The sequence below is a fragment of the Zeugodacus cucurbitae genome, chromosome 4, assembly GCF_028554725.1.
Source record: "Zeugodacus cucurbitae isolate PBARC_wt_2022May chromosome 4, idZeuCucr1.2, whole genome shotgun sequence".
NCBI classification, from domain to species: Eukaryota; Metazoa; Arthropoda; class Insecta; order Diptera; family Tephritidae; genus Zeugodacus; species Zeugodacus cucurbitae.
Window position 1 is genome coordinate 9,459,707 of NC_071669.1, and position 18,395 is coordinate 9,478,101.

General features: G+C 33.7%; 1 protein-coding gene across 1 annotated transcript in view; it reads right to left on the reverse strand.

Moving 5' to 3' along the window:
• The window catches only part of LOC105209093 (serine/threonine-protein kinase BRSK2), a 63,075-nt gene that overhangs the window by 32,711 nt on the left and 11,969 nt on the right, over positions 1 to 18,395 (reverse strand). The gene's annotated exons all lie outside the window — the stretch shown is intronic.

An 18,395-nucleotide genomic window follows, 5' to 3' on the forward strand; every position in this document is an offset into this window, starting at 1 on the left:
CTACATATTATATATTCTTATATGACCTAAAGATTATCATCCAGTATACTTGTGAATAACTAGTCTATAGTTAGAGAATCATGTAGAGGTCCTATGGTCAATGGTCTTATTATTGAGAAATATCTCTCCGCGATTTCATATTAGTAAACAATGGCTCAACACCAATCTCTCTCTTAATATAAGAGACCAGTATATCTAGGTGATAAAAGCTTATCGCTCCCGGGCCTTGGCTCATATGTTATTCCTAACAGTATTATTTCGAACATACACTTTTAGTATAGGTTCTAGAAATTAAAGAGGAATGCACTACGAATGCCTAGTATAGGTCCTAACATGACTTCTGTGAAAATTCTCTTACCAAGAAATATCCATGAAATTATTAGGAAGCTGTGCTAGTTCGTAAGATCGAATCAATTTGTCTTTCGACTCATTCAACTTAAACTATATAGTCTTGACTTGTAGAGATTCCTACATAAATTTGTTACACAGATGGGTACTATGTATAGTACTATGTAAGAATCCGCAAAATATTTCTTAAATCGATAGTTCTGGTGTAAGTGTGGATTGTGGCCTTTTAGAAACCTCCTCTCTTCTTCCTCTTCGAAGACCTATAAAAATTTGCTCGTGAGCACACGGTCTTATGCATAATGTTTAAGATAGTTTTACTCGCTATAGTTGCAGAGCCTTCAGCATTGTTAATTCTTATCTTGTTTCCTTAAACTAGTGTAGCAGTTCCATTTGGCATCTTCTCCTTTCCAATTTTTTAAATAAAAAAGATAATACTGAAAATATTTAGCTCAGTCTTCTGGTCTAGATAATATTCATGGGAACAGATCGATGCTTTTTTTTTTTTGAGTAAAAATTAAGATATCTTGATGAAATTTGCCACACTTATTTCTAGGCACCATAGGCAGGTTGCTTTCGAAAATGAGCAAAATCGGACCACTTACACGCCCACAAAATGGCGAAAACCGAAAAGACATAACGTGCCATAACTAAGCTTTTTCACAGTCGCTTTTTTTAACTACTTCCTAATACAGTTTAAAAATGAAAGAAATCGGATAATAACCACGCCCACCTCCCATACAAAGGTTAGGTTGAAAATTACTAAAAGTGGGTTAACTCACTAACGAAAGACGTCAGAAACACTAAAGAAATGGCAGATGGAAGCTGCACTCAGATTTTTTTTACAAAATGGAAATGGGCGTGGAGTCGCCCACTGATGGGTCAAAAACCATATCTCAGGAACTACTCGACCGATTTCAATGAAACTTGGTTTGTAATAGTTTCCTTACATCCCAATGATATGTTGTGAAAATAGGCCCAATCGCTTCACAACCACGCCTACTTCCTAGATACCAGAACTTTGAAGACGATCTGAATCGTTTACTTTACAATATATAAAGTAAGCACTAGTGAAGATATCGGTGCAGAACTTTGCACAAATACTACGTTTATAGTGTGGCAGCCCCATTCTAAAAATCGCCAAAATCGGACCATATATTTTCAAGGCCCCATACATCGAACATGTGGACCTCGGTGCTTCTAACCTAATATTATGGTTTCCAACTTTCAATGTACTTTATACCATATATATGACGAATATGTGGGTTAAATTGTAAATATAAATAAAGTTAAATAAATAAATTGCGAGAGTATAAAATGTTCGGTTACACCCGAACTTAGCCCTTCCTTACTTGTTTGTATAAATGTTATTCAAAATATTGGCTGTCGCTAGCTACTACTTTTGACCATTCTTTCTGGCAGCATGCGTATTCCGTGAAAATGTCGAGAATTCGGCTCAAAAAGAGATATTTTCAGTTGAGGATAAGTTGGGGATGCAAACAGATCTCTACAAATATTTTGTTGGGTTAATGTTGACACAAATATCCAAGACCGATAAAAAACGATTTAATCGACCAGTGCTTGACCCTAGAGATATCTATTGGAAAACGGCGGAAGCAAAGTTGTAGACCTAATAATATACAGAATAAATAATATATCGGAGACATAAATCAACAGAAACTTATTTAAAGAACCCAACGTTATCAGAAATAACTGTTTAGAGACTGACCAAGAGAGCAGTGAATATGGAATATCTATAACATATTGGTGAAATTCTCACTGTCGCTACGATAGCATGATAACCAGTTTCATTTGATCGAAACTCAGACTTCTGAGAATTTGTTAATATATACTGAGCTATGCAGATGTGAGTTATAGATGAAGCTAATTATTTTCTTCCGAACACCTTAAATTTCAGGGATAAAGTGTTGGAGAACTGTTTAAGTTATTATGGATATCTCAAAATCTTTCTTTAAGATGTCTGTATAGATTCCATTGATATTTTCATTTCATTGCTTGGTGTCTTTGATTCATTATTTCTCTAAGCTTCTTTGTATATATTCCTTCCAAAAATAGCATCATGCTTCATTTGCTCGAATTCCTTCACTCAATTAAATTTCCTCTATAACAATCAAAGCACAAAAAACAAAAGAAAATAATTATAAATGAACAACATGCAAAGAAGAGTGTCAAAGCCATATAATGAATGGACCATTTTAATAAATTTAATTAACCGAATTTAATGTGAGACGCCAAAATGAACAAGGCCAGCAACGAGAAAATCTGCCGAAAAATGTGCTGACTCCCAGCGAAAGCTTAAGTGTCTACTTAAACGATTGGAAGATAAATCAAATACGGATGCTGCAAAATGAGCTGCCAAGCCAACAAACAGACGCCAAAAAAATACAACAGGGATTTCACAAGCAGGGCAAACGAGCGACAAGACGCCGTTTTATATTCATATACTCGGATATATATACATATATATATATGTATATGCGCTCAACACATGCACGCGTTGAGTTATGGAATGCGAGGCGAAGCATAATGGTGGCAACGAAATCTATCTGGCTGCCTGTGCCTTGGAAAAACACCACAAAGCGACGAGCAGCAAATTTAAGATGACGACGCCGACTTTAAGAAGTTGTGTGGCACAAGTGGCGATAGCGTTGAATAAAGCAAGCACAAGTGCCAGAAGTGCCCGAGTAGATACCGAAAATTTTTGCATGAAAATGAAAATATAATGGCAGAAATTTCGTTTATGAGTAGTAAATAAAAAAATATGAGTGTGTGTGCTGGAGAGTATGAGTATGAGTATGAGTATATGAGTGTGTGTGTGTAAGTGTTTCTATTTGTTGGCGCAACTACTTGAAAGAAAGTCAATTTGCGTATATGGAGCAACTAGGTCGCATGTCATAAACATAAGCGCACATATATACACACATACATACATACAATTTAAATATATTTATTGCTATATAACATTCCTTCCACCTCACCAAGCATGCGAGCAGCAGACGCCGTCGGCGCACTCCAGCGGAAGGAAGCAAGCAATGGCGGAAGGAAGGCGAGACGTTGAGGAGGTAACCTAAAGGCGAGGTGACGGAAATTCGACCGGAAAGACGGAAATAAGAAAGTAGTGGTACGCTGTGAAAAAATTAAAAAAATACATATCGAGGTGTATGTGTGTGTGTGTGTGTGCGACGAAATGAGCGCAAAAATATGCATAAATGAACTGCCAATGAAAGAAGGGAAAAAATTGCAAAATTACTGTGGCAGAAGTTGAATGCAGCAATTAAGTTTTGGCGTGGCGAAATTACGGCAAGGCAAGCGAAGTGAGTGTGTGTGGTTGGGTGGGAATTAAAAGAATGTTGCTTTAATTGAAAAATAAGTAACGGATGTGTGAATAAGCAGAAAGAGGTTATAGAAAATGTGAATTTGAATGTGGAAGAAGTATGTGTAACATTAAGCTCAAGGGTATACAAAATTTAAATGATTTTGAGTGTGTGTACTTTATGAATATGAATATGAGTATGAGTATAAATATGGATATAAAACTGTAGCATAAAATATGATTTAAAAAAAATTAATACGATAATGAATATGAGTACGAGTATGCATATGAGTATGAGTATGAATATAAAACCGTAACACAAGATGCTTGTAAATCAATTATGGGTATCATTTAATTTATTTATATTCCGAACTCCGAATATGAATATGAATATGAGTATGGTTATAAAATTATAACATAATATGTTTGAATATCAATTATGGTTATGATTTAAAAAAATGAGTACGATAATGAATACGAATATGAGTACAAGTATGAATATGAGTATGAATATAAAACTGTAACATAAGATACTTGTATGTATATCAATTATGGATATGATTTAAAAAAATAAAAAATTTTAAAATGAGTATGAATATGAATATTAGTACGAATATGAATCTTAGTATAAGTATGGATACCAAATTGTAATATCTGATATTTGTATATCAATTATGAGTACGATTTAAACAAAGCACGATTTTAAATATAAGTATGAATGTGAATATGAGTCCAAATATGAATCTAAGTATAAGTATGGATACCAAATTGTACCATCTGATATTTGTATATCAATTATGGGTATGATTAAAAATGTTACGATTTTGAATATGGGTAGGAATACGAATATGAGTACGAATGTGTATCTGAGTATGAGTATGAATATACAATTATTTTAATATAATATTTTAATATCAATTATGGATATGATAAAAAAATATGATTTTTAATATGATAAGGAATATGAGTATGAGTACGAATATGAGTAAATGTATTAGTAAGAATATAGATGCGAGTTTGAATTACAATATTAATATAAATAAAAGTATGAATATAAAAAATAATCAATGCGTTGAGTTAAGTAATTCTCAATACGTCTGTTCATATATGAGAATATACTTATGAGTATGAATAACAATTAAGATATGATGTATTCATGAATATATGAATGTGAGTATAGTATAAATACGGAATATGTATGATTATAATGTCTAAATTAATAAACTTGAATCTCGATGTTCATATGAAGTTGAGTCTGAATATGAATATGAATATGAATATGAATATGAATATGAATATAAATATAAATATGAATATTAATATGAATATGAATATGAATATGAATATGAATGTGAATATGAATTTGAATTTGAGTATCAATATGAATATGAATATGAATGTGAATATGAATTTGAATTTGAATTTGAATATGAATATGAATATGCATATGAGTATGAATAAGAATATGAATATCAATATCAATACTAGTATGAGAGTAAATGTGAGTGTTAATATAAATATGAGTGCGAATACGAGTGCGAGTAAGAAAATAAGTATGAGCATGAATATAAAAAGTAATAAATTTAAATATTACTATTCATATCAAGATGACTATGAGTCTGAATATGAATTTATATAATATGAATTTTTTTTTTCATAACAGAATATGAGTGTTATTATGAATATGAGTAAAAAATTTGAATAGGACTATATATATAAGTATAAACACAAATCGAAATATGAGTATTTTAAAAAATTATGGAAATTAAAAGAGTATAACAACTCCAATGAGAAACAAATTGAAAGAATTTAGCCTACTGGCAATAAACCCTCTATATTTTCCCCCATCTCTTGACCAGGAATTTCATAAGTACTCCCTTTAATTTAAAACATGCCAACCTAATCCTGATAAGAACACATTATATTTATATTAACTAAACACACAAATTATTATGCCGGTCACTTCACTTTAAAAGAAACCAACAACATACCAACGGAATTGCATATTATTAAAAGCAACTACAACAACAAAACCAACAAACCGCAATCATCAGTGTAATAAGCGCATAACACGAGAGCCAAATCGGCAAACGGCAGCCTGTCTGAGAAACGCAAGAAATGAAAAATGTGCTGTGCGCCTAAAACGATGCTTTGAGAAATGTGTTTACAGCAACACTTACAGCGCGCTGGTGCTCGTGCGATTAGCTTTGAAAATGAACTCGTATGTCGCATGGCACATTTATATTAAAAAGGTACCTGCCTGCCACGCCTCCACTTCAACACCACATGCCATGCACATGACATTCAGCAATTTACGAGGTAGCTATTGGTGTTGTTGCTGTTGGGCAGTAGTAGCAACGGTAGCATGAAACGGCAGCATGCCACAAACATCGAAAAGGCAAAATTTCCATTTTCCATTTTTGTTAGCTGTAAATAAACAGCAACAAAGTAGGCGCAAGGCAAGGCTTAGCGTGCGAAAGGAATAAGGACATGCCAGCACACGACAGGCGAGCAAATACCTTTATAGATGACAGTGTATGTGTGTGTGTGAGACAAAAGCGTTTGCTTGCATAAATGATGGCGGCTGGTTTGTTTCGAAATTCTCGAAAATTTTCTCAATGCGTACAAAAGCAAAAGCAAAAAGTAAACAACAACAAAAATGAGCACAAGCACGAGGAGTTGACCAGAGGCAGGCGCACGAAATGTTTAATGAAAGAAATTGCGGCAAGCGCACTGAAAGTCTGACTGTGGCAGCAGCAACGAGAGTAGTAGTGGCAGCAACAACAACGAGAAGAGTGGCAGTAGCAACAACAACAACAACAGCAACAGCGGTAGCGTCGGCAGCTAGTAATTACGATTTATACGAGTCAAGGCAAGTTGCTTATGCTCTCATTTTTGCGTAATTTTTCTTTTATCGCTTGGCAATCGCACTGCCACCACATATGCATTGCATATGTGTATGTATATGCTGACCTCCTTAAACACATTAATAAGCCATTTTGTTCTAATAAATATGCATTGGTTTATGGTCGGCCAAGTAGCCAAGGAACATATGGAGAATTTTTCCATTTTTGTTGTTGCTGCTGTTGCGCTTTGCATGAATTTCAATTGCGTGCGCAAGCAGACACATATGTAGAAGGCATTCAGCAACATGTTTTATAATGAATGAGTGCTTCCATATATGTATATTCTATATAAAGCCACATGCCATGTGTGTACTCTTGTTCAATTATAAATGTTTTAAATGCAATTAAATTGTGCGTGAATGCTTTTTAGTGCGGCTGTAGTGCGTTATGCTCTCTATTCACTATATATACACTCTACTTGTAATTGATGCAATTACACACATATTTGACTACATGTAATACGACACTAAATGCTCTGCTTTTTGATAAACTACTTCTCGATAATTGTTATATGTACTCTTTAATGACAATTATTTGTTTTATGGCAATTGATTTAATCAATGATGCGTGAAGAGTTTTTACTTTGCTTTCGAAGAGTTTTTTGAATAAATTTTTACTTTGTTTCGCCGGTTTATACATTTATACCTCAGTCAAATAATTATATGTGCATGAAATTATAAAAAAAAAATCAAAGATTACAAAATTGCAAAATATTTCTGAGTATGCAGGTTTGTTATTATTAATGTATACGATATAAAAAACAAAAAATTAACAAATTTCAAAATATTTTTTAAACTATAAAACAAAGTTGAAGTTTAGGCTAATGGTAAATAATAAATTATATGTGCATTTTACAATTTTTACTAGTAAAGCCTATACATTTGAGTTTAACTGAAAGAAATGTTTATTTTAATAGTCAGTAGAATTGTCCTTATATTTTAAAACTAAATTAAGCCGCTTAATCAGAGAATTAACTACTAACTGTATAATAGTTATGTAAATATTGGCAAATTCTTGCTTTATGGCTAATTTAAGGTGACGTACTGTCTCAAACTGCTTTCCGTTTTGGAAAACAGGAGCAGAGAGGTTCCCCCAGAGATCCTCAATAGGATTTGGGTTCGAACTCAATGCTGCATATTGTTATACCAGAATTTTCCGGTCGTTAAAGATGTTCTTCGTGTGGATTAAAGCGTTATCCTTTCGATATGTTCAGTTATATGCCATAAATATTGCCAGCAAATTTTATTAACTCGCTGCCCAAAAGATCTACATTGATATTAGCATTCATTTGAGTGAATATAAAACATGTAGATAGCTTTCCACAGCAGCAAAATGCAGCCCATGAAATCAAGGTACCGCTTCCAAAACATCGCTTGTAGTAGGATCGTCGTTCCTGGTGCGAATGTCTCCAATATTTCTTGCAATGACCTGGGCCGACCAAATTAAATAATTTTCGTCACTAAAGACTGTATTCTATCACTTATCGGACCTGAATTGGTATTTATTTGTAAACCTCAAATGTACTTTATTGTGTCTTTCTTTAGCGTTGGTTTAGGTGCCATGGAGGTGTGTTTCAGAAACTGATTTTCATGTATAATTGGAAAAATTATATTTATTGTGATTTTCTGTCTTAACTAGGTCCATATTTGATCGCTGCTTATCAAGTCCGCAACTACTAGCCGTCGAATCATCCTTTCGCACCGCTTATCAATGTTGTTTTTCGTCCGCAGCATATAATTATTTGACTGGGGTATGACGGTAAAATTATTTTTTCTTACATTCATATCAAGTGATAGAGTTATTTCCTGCTTGTTATTAAACATAAATTTCATAGAGCAAATAGTTTCATTCCTTTAATTCCTTCTAAACAGGCCGTATTGGACAAATGTTTGCATTTTCCATATGGAAAAACTGCTGGTAAGTATCAATAAGTTATTTTATAACCCCCCTACCCCCATTCTCGGATAAAAAAAATCGATTTTTTTTATTTAATTCGAACCTATCAAGAATGTTCTTTTAAAATTTCAAATGAATATTTCAAAAACTCTTCAAGATATAGCCGATTTATGGTGGAAGCGACAGGCGACGGCGAGAGCCACCACACAAGTACCTAGCTCTTATTAGAGAGCTTCCCTTCATAGATTCCCCTTCGGCATATTGCGTGAGACCAACGAGTCGAAGAAAATCAAGCCTATAAAGAAACGGAGGGAATATTATATGGATATGGCATAGCTGATTGAACGTAGGTAGGTTTTATACCCAAGAATTTGCTTCTCAAAACTTTAAACGAGTTTTTCTCGAAACAGCGACTGGCGCATGAGGTTACTCAAAACTTATTAATCCAAATTTCAATAGGTTATTCTATACATATATAGCTATGGTATGAACTAGTATAAATCAAATCGGTGAAGATGTTCTTTACTTTTCAACTTGATTTATGGCAAAAAAAAAATGGCGATTTTCAAAAAAAAAAAATGTTCAAAGGTCCGCCATTTTGTTAATTTTTGTGCGAATTTAATAATCCTAGTTCATACCGTAGTCAAACATGTGCTCTTTCTAATCCCGTTGGAATTTTTGTATTCAGATGTTCCAGTGAGCGCAAATCACATGCGCCGCTGAAAAGAAGTGCTTTTGTTTGATCATAAAAAACAACAATAACAAAAAAAATATGTAAAATTGTTTTCTTCTTTTTTAAGTCTTCAAATAAATGTATGCCAAGTTACAACCCTGAAAAATAATTTATGTTCATTTACCAGCCCATTAGAAATCGTCAAAATTTGAAATCGATAATTGGGGGTCCTCTTAAAGTAGGCTCCTATGAAAATATAGAAAATCCAATATTCCAAGCACTGATCATAGTATTTTATAAGAACTTGAAGTAAACACTATTAATAGGACTGAAATGCCTTGTCAAAATATCCAGAAGCTAGTACAAATAAAATCTTTAAACTGCTGTGGAAGCAATATATACTAAAAACTAGATCTGAGTGCTGAAAAAAGTCGAGATAGAAGTACATATATAATTAGGCAACGACCTATATATTCCTTTAAAAAATCTACATAATTCTTTCAATACTGATAAATATCCCTAATCAAATAAAATGTTAGCTTAATAACTTTTTCTTATTTCAGTGGCCTGCTATTTCAATTTTTTTAAAACTAATCCATTTCAATCAGTCTCTTTTCCCGATTTCGATGTTTTAGCGTAGTTTGATTAAATTTTTATGGGATCTTAAGACACCAATCAATTCTAAATCTTGTACTACTCTGAACTCAATCTACGTTTTTTTAGAATTAAAGTTTTAAGAACACGCCGTAGAATCGTCAGTAACAGACGCACTTCTTTCATATTAATTTTAATCTCATTTCAATATGCTGAGTAGGCAATTTATAAACTCACTCCCAAATAATCATATATTCATATAACAAAGGCATTTTTTATCTTGCAATTTATAAAAAAATTAGTTATGATTCTCAAAATTATTTTCTGTTCCACTTGTTCATTAAATAATATTTTCTGAAACTGATAGCAAATAAATCCTTGTATAACGTTCTCCAATTTGAACTTCAGGAGGCAAATTTATCGTTTTTTTTTTTAATAATAATAATTGGACTTGATGAGTCCAGCAACTCCTTTTTAAAAATAGTCTATCCTGAGACTAATAATGCAACTCCATTAATGACATCAGTTCAAGACGGGAGTGCTCACACGTCCGTACTTACTTCTGTCTGTTGAAAGTATTTGGAACTACCCGACTTTATATACGATCAAGAGCTCAAACCTCGACCACATTTCATAAAATTATTTGAGACATTTTATTTGAATCCAAGTAGGTCTGAGAACGCCTCATTTTAATACTACCGGTTGTGTTATTATTTTCAGGTTTTCTATTGAACAGAGGATGATTAATTTGACATCATTGAGTCAATTGAAAAATTTATTGGACTGTTTTTTGAGAGTACATTTGTTTCTTCTTTTGCGTTTTTCTCAAAACCATAAAACCAGATTTTTCGAGACGTTGTACACAATAACTCAAAAATTATAAAACCGCTTCATTTGAAAATTAAAATACATCTTCCTAAATAGATTTTCCACAGAGTGACGTGGGATTTTTTCGATTCAATAATTTGAAAAAATTTTTATCCAATTATTTACACGATATTTTTAGCAAAAAATATAAAATCCATTTTTGAATTTGTTTTTTTTTTTTAAACGTCACTCTATTCAAAATTTTCATTGAAGCCTAGAAATCTAGCCACCTTAGTAACGAAATCGAAAAATAGAACAGAGAGAGTATATTTGTCAAATAAAGTCTTCTCTTAACAATATAAATAGGCTCTAGTTTGCAAGAGAACTTCTTTTAAAAATTGTTGCCTACATCTAGGCGGATTTAGCAATGTTAGTTTAGCAATTATATACTGCTTTTTAGGGGAAAATATAATATACTCTAGCATTGAATAATTTGAAAATTTTTGATCCAATTATTTATACGATATTTTTAGCAAAAAATATAAAATCCATTTTTGAATTGGTTTTTTTTTTTTTAAAGTCACTCTGTTCAAAATGTTCATTGAAGCCTAGAAATCTGGCCACCTCAGTATCGAAATCGGAATATAAATCAGAGTGAGTATTTATGCCAAATATAGTCTTCTGTTAACAATATAAAAAATCTCTAGTTTGCAAGAGAACTTCTTTTAAAAATTGTTGCCTACATCTAGGCGGATTTTAGCATTTTTATACTGCTTTGTAGGGAAAATATATTATAGAGTTAATTGACATTCGAACGTGAGTTATTCTAGCATTTTATACAACTCTCTTGTTAACATAAAAAAGTTTTCAAGTGGATACGTTGAACACAGGAAGTCAGTTGCTGAATTTTATGACACCTTGTCGCCAAACAAAATAATACTTTAATTCCTCCAACAAACAACCAACATGGAAATACATACAAATATATATTTAAAACATATATAACTGTAACGAGACCAAATGAAATTCCGTTACATGCAACATGATAACGCCATTTGCGCGACAGCAACCACCAAACCAAAATGGAAGACACACCTGAGCAACACTTAAACCGAAAGTTATAACGTTGGAATGTGCTGTGCGCTGCAAAACAATTCAAAAGCGCAGCACCGTTATACAGTCGCGTATTAACGGTAGCTAGCGGATTCCCAAAATGGTAATCAAACTTTAATGTAATAACGGCGATGAAATGCGCATTTGCATAAAATTTTCTCTTTTTTCTCTTCTCTCTTCATTTTTTTATTTCGCGCGGCAGCCATTTCATATTTTTTGCTTAGCGCACATTTTTCGTTCAATTCAAAACGCGGATTGACACGAATTCATGCTAAGTGAACAATAAGTGAGGCGTACGCAAATGCATGGATGGAGGCAAACAGGCAAGCTTGTGCTGGCAATGAGTTGTGAGAGAGAAAGCCTTGAAACTGTCAATCTATAATGAAACGCTTGCGATTGGCGGCATAGCTTTGATTGCTTTTAACCACAAACACAAGCACACACAGACACATACATACGAGTATGAAGTAGTAATCGCATATGAAAAACCCGCTTTTCAAATTGACAGCTCTTGACAGTCCACAGCGCTGCCATATTTCATGTTAGCAATTTTAATTTTATTTCCTCTACTTCTTCATCTGCTATGGCAGCTATTCACTGTGCTAAGCTTCAAAACGCATTTCTTTCCAACTCACACTGGACATTTTGAAGCGGACCGACAGCTAAGGGAAAGCCAAAGTCAACCCCACACACCGCTCCACTAATTTCACAGGTCGCTCAACATTAAGAGTGGCACAACGGTTACATGAAAGAAGGGACCAAATACGCTTTAACACTGCATGCTTGTTGCCTCCGTCACTTTACAATTGTCTAACGTACGTGCTTGCCACTGCGTATACGTAACATTTTGTACGCCTTCTCTCCTACAAACACTTGTTTGTGTCTAGTGGTGTGAGTTAATCTTCGGCATAACGTTGAGTACTTTGAAGTTGCTAAAAACCCAATTACTGTCGTTGTTGTCTGTTGGTTGACAACAACAACAATAGCAACAACAACAGCATTGTATGCTGTTTATGCGGAAAATAGAATGGCGTAAAAAAGGAATTCATAATCAAGGGTAATTCGCTTAGCGTCTGGAGTTTCGTTCTTTCTTTCCTTCTTTAATTTGCTATTCTTCTTTTCGGAAATAGGATTTTTTTTCTGGCTCTGATGGAATTCACACGCTTCACGCTTTTGAAAGTATAAGAACGAATTTTAAAGTGTGTAAGAGTTGTTTAGTAATTCATAACCAATTTTAATGCGATAATTTGATTTTATATATATTTCATTAATATATTTGTCCGATACTTTCAATTTCACTTAAGTACTTTCATATTATTCCCTAAAAAATGTTGAAATATCGTAAGAGTGGTATAAAATGACCCTCTTTTAACTTATTTCAAAAATTGTTGCCTACCTCTAGGCGCATTTAGAAATTTTGCGCACTAAATCATATTAAAATTAATGCAAAGTGATAGTCATATTATTAGGCAGCAACATAAATATATTTTACTTTAATTTGAGCCAAAAATTACCATTTTCAGTTGAACAACTCTCATGTTTAAATTCCAAATTAATTAAGTTCAAATACCTTAGCTCATTTAATATCAAAACATTGAAGAAATATTCTGCAGCTTATCACTAAAAAGTAAAATTGTTTAGTTATTTTCCCATATTTCTCAGAGTATTAGTATTATTAGTGGCCTTCCTTTCATGAAAAATTCCTTTCATTGTTGCCTACATCTAGGCGTATTTTAGCAAAGACCAGTTTTCGTTAAAATAAAGAGATTATACTCGTAATCATATTAAAAGACTAAAACGAAAAATTATAGAGAAATATCTCCCTTTCGCCTTTTTGTCTTTTGAATTTCGCGGGTATGTATAAAGCGCTACAAAGCTCATATCTGGCAATACTATACATCTTTGAAAGGCCTTGACATAACCTACAAAACGACGGTATGCATAATTTGTTTGGATATTGCGTTCAACAGTTATAGACGTGTTAACATGTAGTTCACTAACGTCGTAATTCTCGCAATTTTATGGTTTTCCTTCGTTAAAGGCAAATCTGCTAGAGAAACGGTCCGTGAGATTAATGGTGTTTTGGGGCATTGTATTCTATCACTTCGAACTGCGGTGGAATGGTTACGACGATTCAGAGCGGATGAAAACGACACCATGGATAAGCCAGCCGGCGGAAGACCTGTGACGACGAATACCGATCAAATAATGGAAAACATCAAGTTAGAGCGGCATGTGGCATCTCGTGACATTGCCCAGGAGATGGGGCCAGTATAGGCCACAAAATTCATTCGACATCGGTCGATACTTTGAACCTGGCCGATTAATCGGCATCGGCTTCGGTCAAAAATTGGGTATCGGTCGGACACTAGTATATACTTCTAGTAGTGTACATACTTTCTAGGTAGTATATACTCCTGGTAGTGTATACACTTTCTGAAAGTACTTATTCCTGGTCATGTATACACTTTCTGAAAGTACTTACTCCTGGTCATGTATACACTTTCTGAAAGTACTTATTCCTAGCCGTGTATACACTTTCTGAAAGTACTTACTCCTGGTCGTGTATACACTTTCTGAAAGTACTTATTCCTAGCCGTGTATACACTTTCTGAAAGTACTTACTCCTGGTCGCGTATACACTTTCTGAAAGTACTTATTCCTGGTCGTGTATACACTTTCTGATAGTACTTACTCCTGGTCGTGTATACACTTTCTGAAAGTACTTATTCCTAGCCGTGTCAGGTCAATTTTGAAGCGGATGGTGACTGGCGACGAAATATGGATCACATACGACAATATCAAGCGAAAAAGGTCGTGGTCGAAGGCCGGTGAATCTCAACAGTCCCAAACAGTGCCCAAGCCGGGAGTGACGGTCAGGAAGGTTTTGCTGTGTGTTTGGTGGAATTGGAAAGGAACCATCCACTATAAACTGCTCCCATATGGCCAGACGCTTAATTCTACCATCTACTGCGAACAACTGGAACAACTTGAAGCAGGCGATCGACCAGAAGCGTTCAGAATTGGCCAATAGGAAGTGTGTAGTGTTCCACCAGGACAACGCCAGAACACACATTTCGTTGATGACTCGTCAGAAGCTACGGAAGCTTGACTGGGAGGTTTTATTGCATTCACCATAAAGCCCGGATATTTCTTGTCCATGACGAACGCCCTTGGTGGTGGCTGTCCGAGTTCTTCGCAAATAAGGAAGTGCGCTTCTACGAGGAGGTATTATAAAGTTGCTGTCTAGATGAAAACAGATTATCGAATGAAATGGCGCATATTTGAAATAAATCCGATCACTGTAACACTTTTTATAGATAAAGCATTGAATAAAGAGCAAAAAAGCGGAAGGGAGATATTTGCCAACCTTATGTTATTTACATTTGAGGAAAATATTTACTAAATTTTCGATTCACCTACACCTATAGCGAATTTTCGAATTAATAAAGTTCAAGTGCCGCATTGCCTCTTCAAACAGGAGTTCATTGATCAATTAACCGCTCTTTGCTCGATTAAAGCGCTGATTTAGGTCGATTTACCGTACAAAATAAAAATTTGGCATTAATTTTTAATCGAAAACAAATAGCTTTGAAAATAACGTTGTTGTCCACGCCCTTAATTTGACTGTGTTTATTTATAAAATAGCAAGCCGCAGATGAAACATATCAACTTCTTATAAACAGCACAAAATGTATGACCGTTGCTGGTTAATCGAGGAATCGGATGTGTGAAAGGCTAAAACTGGTTTCTCAATTATAATCCAAATGTATTCAATTAATTTTACTGTGCGAAAAGGATATTAGCTGAAATAGTTTTCACAAGATTAAACTAAATATTTTGATATAAATGAAACCGTTTTTAGTTTATCAGAAGAAATGAAAAATATTCTAGTAATTGAAGTAGATCTACAGAGGTAAGAGCAAGAAAAGATTGTATTTATTACAAAGCAATGGTAGAAGAGAGAGAGAAGATTTCATAATATTATTTATAGAAGAAATTTGACTTTACGCAGGACTACTTCAAGACCATTGCTAATAAACCAACTACGATGAGTCTAAAAGAGTCTAGCTACGATTAGGCAGTTGGACACAAATATTCGGCGATTAAATAAGAAGATGTGAACTGATAAGCGATTCGCAGCTACAGTCCTCATAGTAATAGCACTTTTTTCAACCAACTTTCGAGGGTTTTCTGTATTATTTATTAAAGTTGAGCATTATAAAAGTCTCCGAAGTCGAACTAAAAGACATTAGAAACATTTCTTTGCTTCCTTTCTTGTACCAAGCACTAATTACTTGTAATAAAATGGCGACTTGTTACATAATGCATTCGCATACATTATTTCATTTAATATTTCAACTTTTGCATTTTTAGTGCCGCACTCTCATACTACAACAAAATGGTGTTCTTGCTATTGTTACAAATGAAATTAGTTATATAATAATTTTATTTGTAATAAACATATTTCTATACCAAGCAGTACAAATGCTAAGTCAGCAAATAATATCTTTTGACGTGCACTAACTCAATTAGCCAGCATTTCCTCAACCACAAGCGGGCTCAAGCAAGAAGACTCCGCCTTCAACAACCGCATTTGTATTTTATTAAAGAGCTACAGCACTATATATACCATATTATATAACAAAATAGTATACGACTCTTAATTAATTAGCACTATATTATTGTAGATATGAAAGCCACACACTCATACATTAAAAAAAAATTTAGAAAAAAATTTTAGCCAGAGACAGAGCCTGTTTTGTTTCAATATGAAAGCACTAAATTCAACGGATCGTAAAAGTAAGTGAATTGAAAAGGGAAACAGCAGAATTATGCTTAAATTTAGGAGGGACGCAAGTGACGAGCGGTCAAGGTTGTAATGGCGGTAATGACTGGTGGCGGGCGCTGGTGTGTCGGTGAGTTGGTGTGTGTTTGTGGGTGCGGTCAGCGGTCAGCAAATGAGCGCTGGGTGCGGGGTCGCATAGAAGGAACCCGCCATTCATGTCGATTTAGGTGTTCAATTGCTGGAAGATGTAGCTGGGTGGGACGCGCTGTATGGCTTTCATAGCTTTCGCCGGTCGGTTAAATGTACCGTGCTGGTGGTCAGCTAGTTTGCCGGTTTGCTAGTTAGGCAGTTTGTTTTGTGTTTCCCCATTTTATTATTTGTTTTATTTTTCATTTTATGCTTTGAGTTGCTAACCACTAACTTTACATATATGTATGTGTAAGTAGCCTAAATGCTAAAAGGATGTGAAAAAGGATATAAAGCATACGCTCATATTTATATATTTATCGAGGCATGCAGCTGACGTGCTCGGCATATATTTTGATAAGCAGTCGCTTTTGGTGTGTAGAAGCTTTCAATAAACACTGCAAATGATTTGATCTTTTTAAAATGGCGAATGAATTCTGCACAGCCATACACAGCTGCTAAGAGCAGTTAAATCTTTATTTTTACCGCGTCAATGCCTGAGTTAAGCACGAATTTTTGGCAATCTTGCTCGCATGAGCAGATAAAATTTTACCGACGTGACGGGTTGTAAATTGAAGTTATGATTAATATAAAAAATATATATAAATTCTGAGTGGTTGTTAAGGTGGAAAGAATCACAGTTAGATGAAAAGAATATGAAATTGAAGATTTTATCATAAATATAACGTTCTATAAATTTAATAATTTACATTTTTGACTATTTATCAAACATAATTTTGGAAAGAGCTACACATCAAGAGGAGAAATATGTCTTAATTATCAACAAAATGAAAAATTATTAAAAATTATTAGTATAATTGCATTGGAAGTGACTCAAGGAAACATATGACATTACGCCTAAAAGTATATTTTCCTAGGCTGAAAATAGTAGAGAGCGCCTAAAGGTATACTTCTCTCAGTGGAAAAAAATTAGCAAATACATATTTTTTTATTTTAAAATAATTTTTTTACAAACTGACTAGAAATTATAAAAATATTTCAAAAAATTTTCGCCCATAAGGAAAAATATAGCCCATACACTGCATTATGAATAATTTTTAGAAACCATTTCAGTAGTGCGCCTAAAACTATACATCTCTCAGCAGTTTCGTATGTAGAAATATTTAAGAAATTGTAAAGAAAATAAAATACGTTTCTCTTTCATAGAATTTCATAAAGCATCTACTAGAAGCAATAATTGCATTCATATTTAAACTCACTGCCAGTAATATTGCAAATATAATTTATTGCGAGTATAACAGTTGAATAAAAATGACGTAAGTAATGCATATAACATTATTTCATTTACTCGTTCGTGCTCTTTTCACTCCGAATGCGCTCTAAGGGTCACATATAGTTTGAAGACAAGTCAGTATACTAAATATAATTGTTTAATCGATATATACGAAATACGAAAGTGTCATTAAACATGTGGAGAGTGGTCAAATAACAGTTATTAAATTACTTCATCAAATTTTTCGTATAATATAGATTTGTTGGCGTTTATTGCTATGAGCTCTAAGCAACAGAAGGAAAGTTTTCTAGGTATATACGTATACTGAAGTATATGGTATATAAAAGTAAATAAGAAATATTTTTTTCTTTTTCTGACAAATTTTTAAATACAATTTGAACACATATTTCTCATTATTATATACTAGATCGAACTAGAGTAGTTGTAAAAATAATCTCAAGAATGAAGTTTCATTTTAAAGCGATGGATATTAAACTTAATTAATTAAGGTCAACTAA